Raw genomic sequence first — 14,041 nt, 5'->3', positions numbered from 1 at the left:
ACTCCTAGATCTTCTCAAAATGGTATTATATGGTAAATTAAAAATCTCAACTGCATTAACTGCTACAATGTACCTCAAATTTAGAGTCTTGATGAGATATTTCCCTAAACAAGAATTACATACTTGCCCGTTTAATTAAATTAAATTTTATCTGATAACCAAAACATTAATTATTATTTTCTATTGTTTTATACATAGCTCAATGTTACGGTATTCAATAAAATTCATTGTTAATCGTCCAAGAATGGTTTAGAGCGTATTTTGAGTTAGTATGTTTAACTTTTTTGACAAAGACATACATGGCCACTATCATGTGTAGTCCAAAAGTTGAAAGACAAGGCATAGTATACAATATGAGATATTTCTTCTAACAATCGTAAACCATATTTCTCACAATAGCCTGTCAAAATATTATCATCAAATCAAATTTCTAGGCTACTTTCTGTGGTTTTCATAAATCTGATCCGGTTTTAAGTCTATAAAATAGTAATTTACTTACTGGTTTACAATATTTTAGATAATTTAATTTTAATAATCATATTAGTAAAGGTCTAGGTAGTTGTGACCGTTTCAGTATAGTATTTTTTACACAAACTTTATATATGCCATTTAGAACTAGTGTGAGGTATTTCTGTGTTGTACACTTTTGGATTAGTCTTGCCCTGGGATGGTCCACGAGGTTTATATGTGGACAGGGTGCGTGTGGCCTGTCCACATATAAAATAGATCGGTTAAATCTAACCGTAATAACAAAATAAACAATAAATATTTTTCTACAAAGAATAAAGATGAAAATTATACTTTCGAGAAGAAAATATTTAGGTCAGGGAAACGAAATCTTCTTGCAAGTAAGATAATTGGAGTAAAATTCTAAACAATTTTTTACTTATACTGTCAATTTCAGTGTGGAATTTATAGCGTTTTATTGCTTTTCGTTTAAAATTTTAATTTATTTAATCCAACCTGTATCCACCTATGTAATTAAATTGGGTGAATATAATCATACATTGACCTAGAGTATGAATGGATTCAAAGTTCGCTCTTTTAAAGTTGGTAAAATCGTAAAAGCAATAGTGGTTTGTAAAATTTTTCCACTTAAAAATTCCTGGGTTCAATCATAGCGTTCTTGTAACTTTTTATAACTTCATACTTTAAGAATTAAGGCTCCAATGCTTCATTATTGTTTTGAAATAATAACTTTTGGGGTAATAAAACGTGCTTTTCTCTTCTGACTGATTAATTGGCACTTGGATCATTGGGGCGTTACTTACGGGATCGCTTTAATTTAAAAATAACTATTATATAGTTTTTAGAATCTCCAAATATATACAGATTAAGGTAATAATTTATGACATAGTAACTTAAACAATAATGATGTCCTGCTTCAACCTACAGTTAGCTTAGTTTGAGTTGTTACCTTATGTGACTTGTGTGAGATGTAAGGGAATGAGTTGTGAATAATCATGGAGCAACATCTGGTCCAACAGTCGACAGAGAAACTAAGTTTGAACTTAACTACTGTGTGCGCTCTTTATGTTGAAAGTCCATTAAAGGGTAGACTAACTGTTCTATTCCAACTTTAATGGTATGATACTATCTGTTCTACTAGTAATGTCAAAATGTTGCTGCTCTAACCTCGTTTTGTGATGCTATCTGGACAATCTTATTATTATCTACTGCAGATCTATTAATTTTAATTTAAAAAACGGATTAACATTGCAATAATTAGAATTAGGCTAACCACGTATGAGGTATCTATAGCTGTCACAATAACTTATGTTAATACCTTTTATTTGTCATTCCCACCTAATTTGGTCTTACAGATTCCAATGCAATTATTTTCAATTTTCATAAATCCTGTTGAACTGTAATTTCACTTACTGAAAACCATGAATAACTCTAGATGAACATTTGTTGGCGCTCTTCTTTGAGGATTGATTTAAATACAGGCTAAAGGACTGTACAGTACGTGTCTAGCAACTGCAGATGGAATTAAAATTACAAAAACAGTCTGAATCAAGACAACAATGTAATCCATTTGCTGAAATAATCTGGGGAAACTAAGCATCCCTATATCTGTTCTGTCTCACTTCCTTAAACATACATCAATGTTTATTGTACAATATACTCCCAAAAAAGTCATTTTTATATCTGCCGTGTTTTAGTTTTGTTCAACATAAAACGTTAGTCACATGGAACTTTAAAAACGATTTCTTAAGTTATCACAGTCGTTTAAAGATTATAAGCCAATATGCTTATATAATTTGTCCAATCATAAACGAGAAGCATTAAGTTTATTGTTAACTGAAGTACGTAACACAGCTTATTTCAGTTAAAGCGATTGTAAAATATTGAATGTACATATCAGTACCGTAATTTTAAAATATTTTCAAAGACTATTCTCTTATCCATGAAGTTACAATAAATCTTAGTTGTTATTTATGGAATTCATAAACGAAGTTTAATCTACAAAAAATTCCTATTAAAACACAGTGAACTATTTTTTAATAGTTTATTAAACCCTAATGCTGGTAATTCAGGAATTGTAAGGATCTATAAATTAATGTCAACTTTGCAAATGCAAATAATATTTACTTAGATAACAAGTTTAGTCTTAAAAATACCATATTTTTGTCCGTAGTGAAGACTCTTTATATGTAGGTTAAACAACTGTAGTGTTCGTGCATGGTTCACACAAGATATTCTATTATGGCGGCGGCAGTTAAGGAGTCTGGCGGATAACGAGGCCATATGATCAGCATAAAACCAATAGCTTGTGTCATATAACAATGCATGGGTTGTTCTTGCTTGTACAGAAATGTTTACACACTCCCGTCTACCTTAAATACAGAATGGTAGGGATAATACTATTGCAATTGTATTAAAATTCAAGGGCTTATTCTATAGCGCAGTGTACACTAAACAATAAAATCTATCCAAATATTTTTAGTTTTATTGATTAATAGTGCTAGATATTATAGTATATAGCTATTGACGTTGCAATACTAGTATTTAATTTGTTTTTTAAATTAAATTAATAATGATTCTTAATTTAGTGCGTAAATGTAGACTTTATTCATATGACGCATTCTTTTCCTAAAATATTCCAAAGTTTACAGCATAAATACTTCATTATAAGAATACTGTAATGATATTGATGTGCCTAATTAAAGTTATGTAGTATTCTGTATAAAAAATAAAACTTTAAATGAGTAGTTATAACTACTCATATACCGGTAACTATTCAATTATATATAATTGCATTTGAAATCCTGTATAAAACACGGAAATTAATGTCTAAGTTCTAAAGATTTTGGCACAAGCTATAATCCTGTTATCCCCTTTCCTAATTTTCCTCGTTTACGATCTAGAATTTTCTGATAGGATAATGATAGCTGTACTTAGTCTACAATTACTTTTCTTCTTCTTCCCCTATTCAATGATAATTTTTACGAATTATTTTGCTGTACGAGTGTGTGTATTTTTGTATGATTATTAACCTATTGGAATGCTATGACAAATGTTAATCTCGGGGAAAAAGGTTACCACAATCACCCTGTAACGATCTCGCCGCGAAACTTTGTCTAAGAAGCTATATCGTTTTCTGCTAGATAGCAGCACTGAAGTCCCAACCTTGTCCCTACTATACTGTACAGTTATATTCGACCACTATCTAACAGAATCTTAATTGGAGAAGAAAATCACTTCTAGTGATATGGCCACATACAGAACACACGAGAACACATACATACATAATAGTTGTCTAAGACGCTACAATATTAAGGGCTACAATATTACAGGCAACACATAGCTAGTCACTCAACGAAACATTAGCGCTGTTATCGTTAGCTTTTAACATTCTATATGTATACCAAATATATGTATTCCAATGTATACTTCCATTCTGTCATGAGCTTTTAAAGCACATAATTCACAAACGCAGTGTTAAATTTTCATCACCAATGGGTTTATAGACTGTGTTACCTAACTATGATAGTGTTTGCCTTTAATGTTTTATGCATAGTTAGTGGCATATTGAATTCGGTATATGTGACCACAGTGTTATGAATATAATAAAAAAAGAAACATAATCGTTGTCAAAACACATCTCTCTCTCTCTCTCTCTCTCTCTCTCTCTCTCTCTCTCTCTCTCTCTCTCTCTCTCTCTCTCTCTCTCTCTCTCTCTCTCTCTCTCTCTCTCTCAAGCGCTTCCCGCGGTCTTTAGGTAGTGGATCAAGTAGAAACCACTTGGTGCTTAGTCCAGACTATATTGTATGGACTATATAGAATGTAAAATTTAAAACGCAATAATATAATATAATTAGCGTGCTTAAATATATAAAATTAATTGAACGTAACATTGTTACCAACCTGTCGAAACTAAATATCCCAACTTATGGGGAAACTGACCTATGTGCCACTCTGTATTTTATGTTATTGGTTGGAGTAAATGCAACATACAACTTTTTTTTCATTCCATTAGGGCAATTACCCTCTGACTGCCGAGAACTTATTATATTAATATATTTATTTCAATAAAGACTCCGGTCGGAGCAAGTACTTTTTGTAATGTAATGTTTATTGAAATTGAATAGGCTATTCCAGTTTATACAAATTTACAATTTATGTATATACATATATTTTTTGTTTTTATAATGTATTTAAAACACTTAAAGTGCAATACTATATATTCTGTAGAACTTAAGGTATTACAATGTATTTGTATAATCAACGTAACCATGTCTAATCACTTGATGCAATACTCACAAGAAGTCAGTGTCTGGTTTGTTGATTGATTACTCACATGTCAGAGAAGCACAATGTCAACGTCAGTTCGCTTCATCTCTGTATCATCATCCACAATGTCAATGTGTTGCATGATGATGTGGAACTCTTGATGATTAATTTACGTTTTGCTGTCATCCTACTATTATGCCGTTACTTTTGTTTATGAAAATTATTAACTCCATAATAAGGACATCATTAACTGTATCATTTTTGTAGATCTGCCAACATGAATGAGAGTTATGATTTTCCTTATATAAAAGTGGTCATAGAAGTCCTCTGAAAGTCACAGTGCAAATGGTCCATAGACGAGTCACATAGAAAGCTACCACAACAAATGGATATTAACAATGTATACACTAAAACTTTATTCCAGATATATTGAGAGAATAATGTTCCGTTAAATCCAAAATATCATACAGATTTGAAAATATTTGTTTAGGATAGAATTTTGTGTTCATTAAGTTACAGTTATGAGGTACATCATAGTTGAATATTCAAAAAAACACTTAAAATTTATGATGATGTAGCAAATTTTTTATTTAACTGTTTAATGAGTTTAATGGGGTTTAAAAACATTTTAAGACAAATCCAATATTTATTGTATTTAAATGTATTTTACATTAAGAAACATTGATTTGATTTACATTAATTTAACAACATGATAATGTGTTTCGATATATACAAATTAAATTGCATTAACAGGGATACATACTTAATTTAATTACAATCAGACAAATTAATATATCTTTATACAGTTTTATAATGTGGTTTATTAACTAGTTTAATGCAATTATTTAATGCTTAAGATATAGTAAAACATCAAAAAACAATACTGTTTTATGTTGAAGTGTTGACATAGCAATTATATGCAATGCTTCGATGCGTCTCGGAATGCACAAACGTCTAATTAATATTATACATCAACTTAATTTCCAAAACAACAAATAACAATAACTGACACGACTGTTATTTAAAATGGGATTCTCGTATTTTAATAACATGTCCAAAACTTTGAAACGAGTGACACAAAAAGGGTTTGTGTTTACATTTTGTTGATAAGAGCAATAAAAATTATGAAAATATTTTTTTAACTATTTGAATTTAAGAAACTCTAATTTATACACTACTCCTATATAAAGTAGTTAAAATTTTATAAGATACCTGCTTCTTTTACCTTTCCAGAAATAATACATTTATAGGGCCTAACTTTGAGGAATCCTTGCTCATTTTACATAAAATATTTCAAATACTCGTATAATACATAGTAGTATACCATGTAACGCGTAAGGTATACTTTAAGTTACTGTAAATATTCTAATATATTACCAAGCAAAATCTCGCACCTCATCTCAAAAACTTATTTCTATTTTAATAAGTGTGTTAAGGACAAGATAAATTCTCCAATAAAAACTGTTATAGGAAATGTAAGCAGATACTATGAATATTGGTGTGTATAAACGATTGGATAGCGTTGTAATATGACGCGCAGCGTTCAATCAAGGTCCGTCTAGTTCGACAATGTACCTCCACTCGTTTCTAGACGGTCAACTCCCACGAGCACGGAGGTTGCATCTTATTCCTCCAACTTCATATACTTGCCATTTCATTAATGTGGCCAACAAACCTACCTTTACGTTTTCAGTTTCGTTTTAGTATCTTTCCTAATTATATTTATTCTGTATAAAATTGTGATAAACGTACAATTCGATATTTTACTTCAATAGAAAAAGGAATTTTGTCAAATCATAGTAGGCTATAATTTTGATAGTAAAAGTAATTAATTCTGTATTGATACGAAACATAATGTAAATAATAATATTTAAGGCTTTTATTTTTAGTAATTGTTTATAAATTATTTCTCTACTTTTTATTTATAATGTCGAACAAGTGTTCAACATACAACTAAATGTTAACACTTCGACTACTATTCCTGCTGCACATTAGACTTTCAGTAGAAGACACTTCAATTTAAATATCAGTCAGTAAACTCTCAAAGTAACTTCAACTTGGTTCTATTTGTCTTCATTAATTAATGTTTCACCCAACGTATACTCATATATTTCAGGCCTTTTAATGATGTGAGTTACAATAAAATTAGCAGCACTCAGTCAAGTTGTGTAAATATACTCTATTAAATAAAAGATAATTAGTTAAGGCAAAGGATATTTACAAAATATTAAAAATAATAATGACTCGAGTCTGCGCTAAACTTTATAATGCGTCTTAATTTTTCTATTCTAACTTTTATTTCTGAAATATTTAAATCGTTTTAATTTATTTTTTAAAAAGAGTACTATTTAGTAATATATATGAAAAGCATACAACGATATAATTGATAAGAAATTACCAAAAAATGAACACAAACACACTGTATCGGCATATGCCTTTATAATAACAACCATTTTTGTGTAAATAAGAATGATTCTGTTTTATGTTTACTGTTATTTATTATAAGCTATGTAGTATAAACGTCAAACGTTCTATAACTTCAGATTTTACTTCAAAACAAGCAGTGTCAAATAAAATATGTATGTAATAACAGGTAAAAGTATTGATTATTCAAACTTAGATATTAAGTGGAATATTTAAGGCATGAATGAGACAAGCAGCCGAGTCGAGCTTAAAAGAACTGTATGTCCCATTCATATAGCGCCCTTTGCGCAAGTCTCTCTGAGGGGTCTTTAATAATAAAACAGTTGTCGTTGTAGTTCATCTGTAATTCTAACAGCATGCATTTTATAATAATGATATGAGTGCTTTGGAATCTGTGGTATTGTATTTATTTTATTTATGTTGATTTTGAAGTACAAAGAGAATATAAAAATGCGTACACAAAGAACGAATTAGTTTCTCAAAACCAAAAATAAACCCTTCTTTATTCAAATATTTAAAGTAAATCAAATGACTAAGTACACGTCTTTATGTATAGAAGCTCAACATGATATATAATATTATTAGAAATACGGAACCCTTTTACAAAATGGGATTGGTAAAACTTTGTGAGTTGAAAATTAACCTCATCATTGTCCCGTTGCCCAGCTCACTAGCCTGGATTGTCTACTTTGGAGACAACAGATCACGTGTACACAGTAAGTCGCACCAGGTCAATCCTGAAGAACTAATGCCCATAACGAGCTAACAATACTCAATCATACTTTAGTCACCCACGATTTCATAAACGCTCAGGGTTTATCTAGAGCTAACATAATCTCTTCTTGATGATATTGTTTGATATTTCCTCTTGTATGTGAGGAACCTATTAACTAACTTCTGGAGATGGGCCACAGGAGGGTTCACTTCTGGCTGGTTTATACCTTCCAGTGGAGCCCGATGGGTACAGCAAAAACCGATGTTTTACTTAAATCTGGGCAAATTTATGGATATCCTAACCGCAAATATCGAGTTCTGGGGTGAAAGGGTAATTCGATTGTTCTAGTCTACTGCGGAAGGTGACTGTTAAAGTTGGTGGGGTTTGTTTCCTAAGAGTCAAAAGTTCTGGCCAGCCTATGCATAACAGAATACCACCCCCTTCATGCTTTGACTGGAGGCTGGTTCAGAGCTGTCTTCTCTTCCTTCCGAGAGGTCATAACTTTAGATAAGTGGCTTAAAACTTTCCTCCTGGATTTCGACAGGAGACGGCCCCAACTCCCAAACATACCTATTCAAAATGCCCTGTCAGTCCGGAATCAGTGGAAAGGTCCTTATAGAAGTAGGTGACATTGTTTAAGCTTCTTGTCTTAAGGAAACAAAAAACTTCTGGAGGTACGAGGGGGGATGTAATATGTTTGAACTTTCCTTTCCCACGCGATTTTTGTGGTGGAAACAATTACCTTTATCACTGTCTGTAAACAAATTTTAAACTGGGGAGAGGGGTATACTATCCGGTCTATGACAACGTTTAAAAGTACCGATATGACATAACCCATATCTGATTGTATATTATTGTAATCACCATGACTACAAACATTGAATACACAATACCTATTCCAATTATTGTAAATATTCATAAAATAGTGCATCTATATAAAACAAAATTACTATTTCATTTCATCCATTTTTCAATATTGTAATCTTAACTAAATGTTTGTATTAAAATATCATGCTAAAAAGAAAGGAAATTTGCCAATATTTATTTCATTTACATAATCTATAATTATAGAATATTTTATAAATCTATGATAGAAAATACATATTATCTATAACTTATAAATATAGCTCAATATCAAAATGTTGTAAAAATACTTTCCATGTTTTGCTATAATGAAATAAAATACTTGAGAACACGGAAAAGAAATCTCTTTGTTACAACTACATGAATGTGTTTGTTAGCTACTAGAGTAGCTAATTAGACTTTATGAGAAAAACTTTATTTCGACTTAATTTACAGCGAGGGACGAACTAAATTATTCGAGTATTTGAAGATATATATACTATCCTTCAAAGGACTTTAATTAACTCTGACCAAAGCACAATTCTTTGTCAAGTTACATGATAGAAAAAGCAATAACCTTCATTATAGTTTTAATAATGATGGCTCACAAAGAGATAAATTTTTCAGCTTATTCTTGTTTTCTACCAAACTATACTGAGTCACAATAAAAAATGATTACATAACTGAAAATTATTAATACAATTTTATAGTTTTAATTTAACTTAATTTATTGAATTTATTCCAAAATTTTTTGATCATTGACATATAAAATTACTTATTATTAAGTATAAGAGAATTTTAATACAGTTTGGTATCTAAAGAGCGTATTAAAATGGTTAAAGAGTTTTCTACATTATTTTTAGATACATGTTAAAGGAGTAAATTTGACAGTTTCATAAAGGTGACAATACTATTGAATTTAACATTATATTTTGTTATTATACAAATAGTTAGTCTTCTGTTCATATATTATTGTAATTTTTTAACATGTATACATATTTGCGTACAATTGGTTTTGGGATCTTGGAGTCACGACCGGGGAAAAATTTTAGGTCTGTTTATGCAAAAATTGTCTGAAAGTAATGTCACAAGGATTGAAACCATTATTAAGTAATTTTTTAAAATCTTTCTTGGTACAACTATTTTCATTACGTCTACCAAAAAGTGAAATTAATTGTTCGAAATTGAAAGAAAGGAATATCCAACAGATCCTTTTACATCATATGAAGAATATGACACTTCGTTATATGTAGGAAGTAGTAATGGCTATGTGGCTTATTGTGTGTTAAGCCACTAATCGGAACCGGCTAACGCTAGCGTGCACGATGACTCTGCTCTGTATCAGTGTATACATGCCAGGGCTCATCACCTCTTTACTCGCGCGGCATCAGTGTTGACACAAGCCCTAGTCTGTTATGCGGTTGGGTGGTGCCACGAGCGTCAGCCCTTCCCTGCACCGTTCCATTTTCGATACTTATAACCTAAAGTTTACCAGTATTAATACGTAATACCAAATTATTGGAGTCTTTATAAGGTTTAAAAAACATGAACATTGTCCGGTATTAAAATGTATTTATAAAGCCTAGCAAAACAAAGGCGTTGATGAAAAATTAAAAACGTTGTGTTATCTTTCAGATTTTCTATGACGAATAACAATGTAACCACAATGCTTGTTAACATATCTCCCTGCTTCTCTGTCCCTAAGTTCTATGTACATATTAATTTAAAAACCTCTCAATGTACCGATTAAAACTTGTGTATTCTATAGCAAGACAACAGTGATGAAAATATACACAATATTAAGGAGATCGTCTCAAGCAGAGGATTGGTTGTGCTTTATCCGAGTGCCAGAGCATCATGAGACTTTATGATAAGAGTATTGGTTTTATGATGATGGTGTGCTCTTGTTTTCAGCCCATCTTCCTGAAAATGCTTGTGCCCAAAAAACATATTGTTTTCTGCGTTATACCCTCTGAAAGTTAAGTAATTTATAGATTTTGTTAGAATTTGGGCAAGGGTTCATTTAGTTAAAATAAAGTAAATTAAAGATTGTTTTGGACACATGTTCCTCCATAAATTGAAATGTTCCAAGGTTCACCTGACCATGACGGGTTTTCTGCATTGGTGGAATTTATGTGGATAATTTAATTACTTGATTACTGCATCTTCTACATTACTATACGTAAACATTTACACCTGAAATCAGCAATGGTAGGTGCGTCAATAACAATATATAGATAACGAAGGAAAGAACAATTAAATATTCAATATATTGAAATAAACAAAGTAAATCCTTTCATTACAAAGATACCATTCGCTTACTATAATCATGTTTTAAAAATGAGAAGTTATTCAAATGTTATTTATTATTCACTGGCTGTTTATTCTTAATTTGTTGGATTGTATTAGAGAGAAAGACCAGCTTTTATGACCTCGATTAAATCTGGTTTCGAATTAAAATTGGTCAGATTAGTGGGGAATACTCTAAATATTTAAGAACCCATTAAAGTGTGCCTCCCAAACAAAAATTTGGAACGAAATTCTTTTGAAATATTTAAAATGGTATATTTATCTTAATGGGGCCTATAGGTTTTATGATGATGAAGAACGTACCTACCAGTATTGAAGGTAGAGATTGTCAAGCTACATAATAGACATTTGACTCTTCTGTATGATGGGGACAATAAATCACGTAGTCATACGTCTCTGAGCCACGGTGTTGCTTACCATGAAACAATCAATTGTTTTTTTTATTATATTATAGTCTAGAGTAAAATCATTCTGTAGATGCTTTATCTACCCAAACTGATTGATTTAATCTGAACAAGTACATAGTATTGATTATAAAGTTATGATAAATTAATTATTCTTATGTGGATCATGAGGATTTTAACAATAAACATTCTTGATCTCATGCCTTATGTCTTATGAGGTATGTCGACCAGAGCCACTTCGGGTATGCCTCAGTTATTTGAAATGCTAGCAGAGATGACTGAAACAATTGTTGCTTTTTTACAATGGATATGCTTTAGAAACTTCTCCTTCCTGTTCTTTCAGCTAATTGGATACAGCGTCTAACATCATAATATTTAATGGCACAAATACAGCATTTCAGCATCTAACATACATTTCAGGTTTTTTCCCCGTAAATATATCTCTACTCTGGATTATGTCTTTCAATAATAAGATGCACCACTGGAACCTCTTAGTACTCTACGAGCAAGGACTTAGTAAGAGTATAAGAAAATTACAACCAGCACGCTATTTAGTTTAATCTTTTAATATTATTAGTTTTAGTTTTTATTAAACATTCGGACCTTAAGGCTGCTATGAAACAAATAGATCCATTGATATCGTGTAGAGAATGTTTTTTTTCTATTTGTCATAAATTCCTATTATCTTTGATAACGAAATCAAAGTAAATATTTTCAAGCAATGAGAACAGTAAATTGAAATCCTTGGACAACTACAAACCAAAATTAAAAATGACTACAGCATATTGACTGAAAATTGTGACTTTATTCACAATGATATACTATTTTGTGGACATAATACTGTACAACTATATTTATAGTATGCATGGAGCTGAAGTTAAGGCCGTGAGTTGTGAGTACTGTATGAACTCTACTTAAGAGTACATTAACTCGTACAGTCGTTACATTTGTTATCAAGCATTTAGTGTTCCATTACGCTGAAAGGTTTTATAGACAACAGAATCGATACTTTTTGTTGATAAATGAACAATGGTTCTGTGGTTTCCATGCAACTATAATACTAAACAATCCATTGTTGCTGTTGTTAAAAAAAAACGTTTCATTCTAATGTTACAAAGAGATTAAAACGCTTTGACATACATTATCGTAGTTGGTGCTTTAACGTTTTACTAGGGTACTGTTATCTTTCATTTATTAAAAGTTTATAATTATTATTTATAAAACTATTCACACAATATATTTATTAAATTGACGCCTTATACACGAACAATAAATGTATTATTATAATTTAAATTAGTGCCTACTTCTTGAAGTCAATTTAGCGTTTATATTCGCTTACTTCTATTCTTTATTCGAAACTCTTCAAACTTTATGTCATACAACAAAACGAATTTACAATTAGAAGTATAACGGGAGTAATATTTAAGATTGATATTAGCTGTCCCATAATATATTCTTGATTGTACTCAATAATGGTGTGGATGACAGTCCATTTTAAGAAGTCCTGTGACATCCTGTTAAGCCTGCAACATACACACGTGTACAATCTTGATTTGTGATGACCCAGTGGGCCTTTGGCTATGAACAATCGTTACGTGTATGAAGTCTGTGACATTTACGTAGAGATTGGATTAGATTCAAGAGAAAACATTCGAGATACACTTAGCTCTGTGGTATTCCTACTCTACTGACTTTAATTTACTTCGTCTTTTCTAGCTCTAAATAGATCATCCAATTTTATTTTATGTGTAAAGTTGTCGTGCCAGACTGTATTAAAGGAAGCACTCCAGAAGTATACATATGCATATTTCTGAACTGCTTCCTTAGATAATGTATGACATGATGAGACTATATGTGTGAACTACGTCTTATACAATATTAGTATATGCACTCATCCTGTCAATTTACTGTATATATGAATTACTGTTCTAGAATCAAAATTGGTTTTGAAAAATGTAAGTCTATTACAAAAAATTCGTAAACGTTAAGCGATCATAATTCGTAAAATTTCCATGAAATAATAAGATGAAATATCGAAAGAAATATAAAGATAACTGAAAGTGTTGAAATAACACAGTTTGATACTTTCCAGTTAATAAGAAAACCCTGGCGTAGCATTAACTGTAAATGTAAATACGCTTGCTAAAAAGAGTAGTTTTTGCAAAACTTTGGTTTTTATAAAATCCTAACTAACCAAAATCAAAACTACGGAGTTTGTAGAGCTAATTGAATATTCCCTGGAACGTTGTTGGTAATACTGAATTTTTTGGAAGAGCTGGAGTGATGTAGGTCTGGTTAAACTTTTTATTCTAGTTGTAAACTGTGTTATAAACGTACCGTTTTAAATCATATATATATCATACAAATCATATTTCTTACCAGTTATGATATATATATACTGGTAAGAAACGGAATTCTTCTTGCTGAACCTGCTGAAAATGGTTTCCTTCCATTGAGGTTTACATAAGTAAACGGGGAAAATCAAATAAGTACAAAATACTTCTTTTTCAATTACACTTATTTTTCAAACGATTATGAAATCAGTCTAATTAGTTTACCACATCGTAACTATAGTAATCGCCATCAGACGTAGCTCATCTAATTTCTT

The sequence above is a fragment of the Homalodisca vitripennis genome, chromosome 3 (genome assembly GCF_021130785.1).
Source record: "Homalodisca vitripennis isolate AUS2020 chromosome 3, UT_GWSS_2.1, whole genome shotgun sequence".
Taxonomy (NCBI): Eukaryota; Metazoa; Arthropoda; class Insecta; order Hemiptera; family Cicadellidae; genus Homalodisca; species Homalodisca vitripennis.
The sequence above is the reverse complement of the archived record's forward strand: the minus strand, read 5'-3'. Positions refer to the sequence as shown.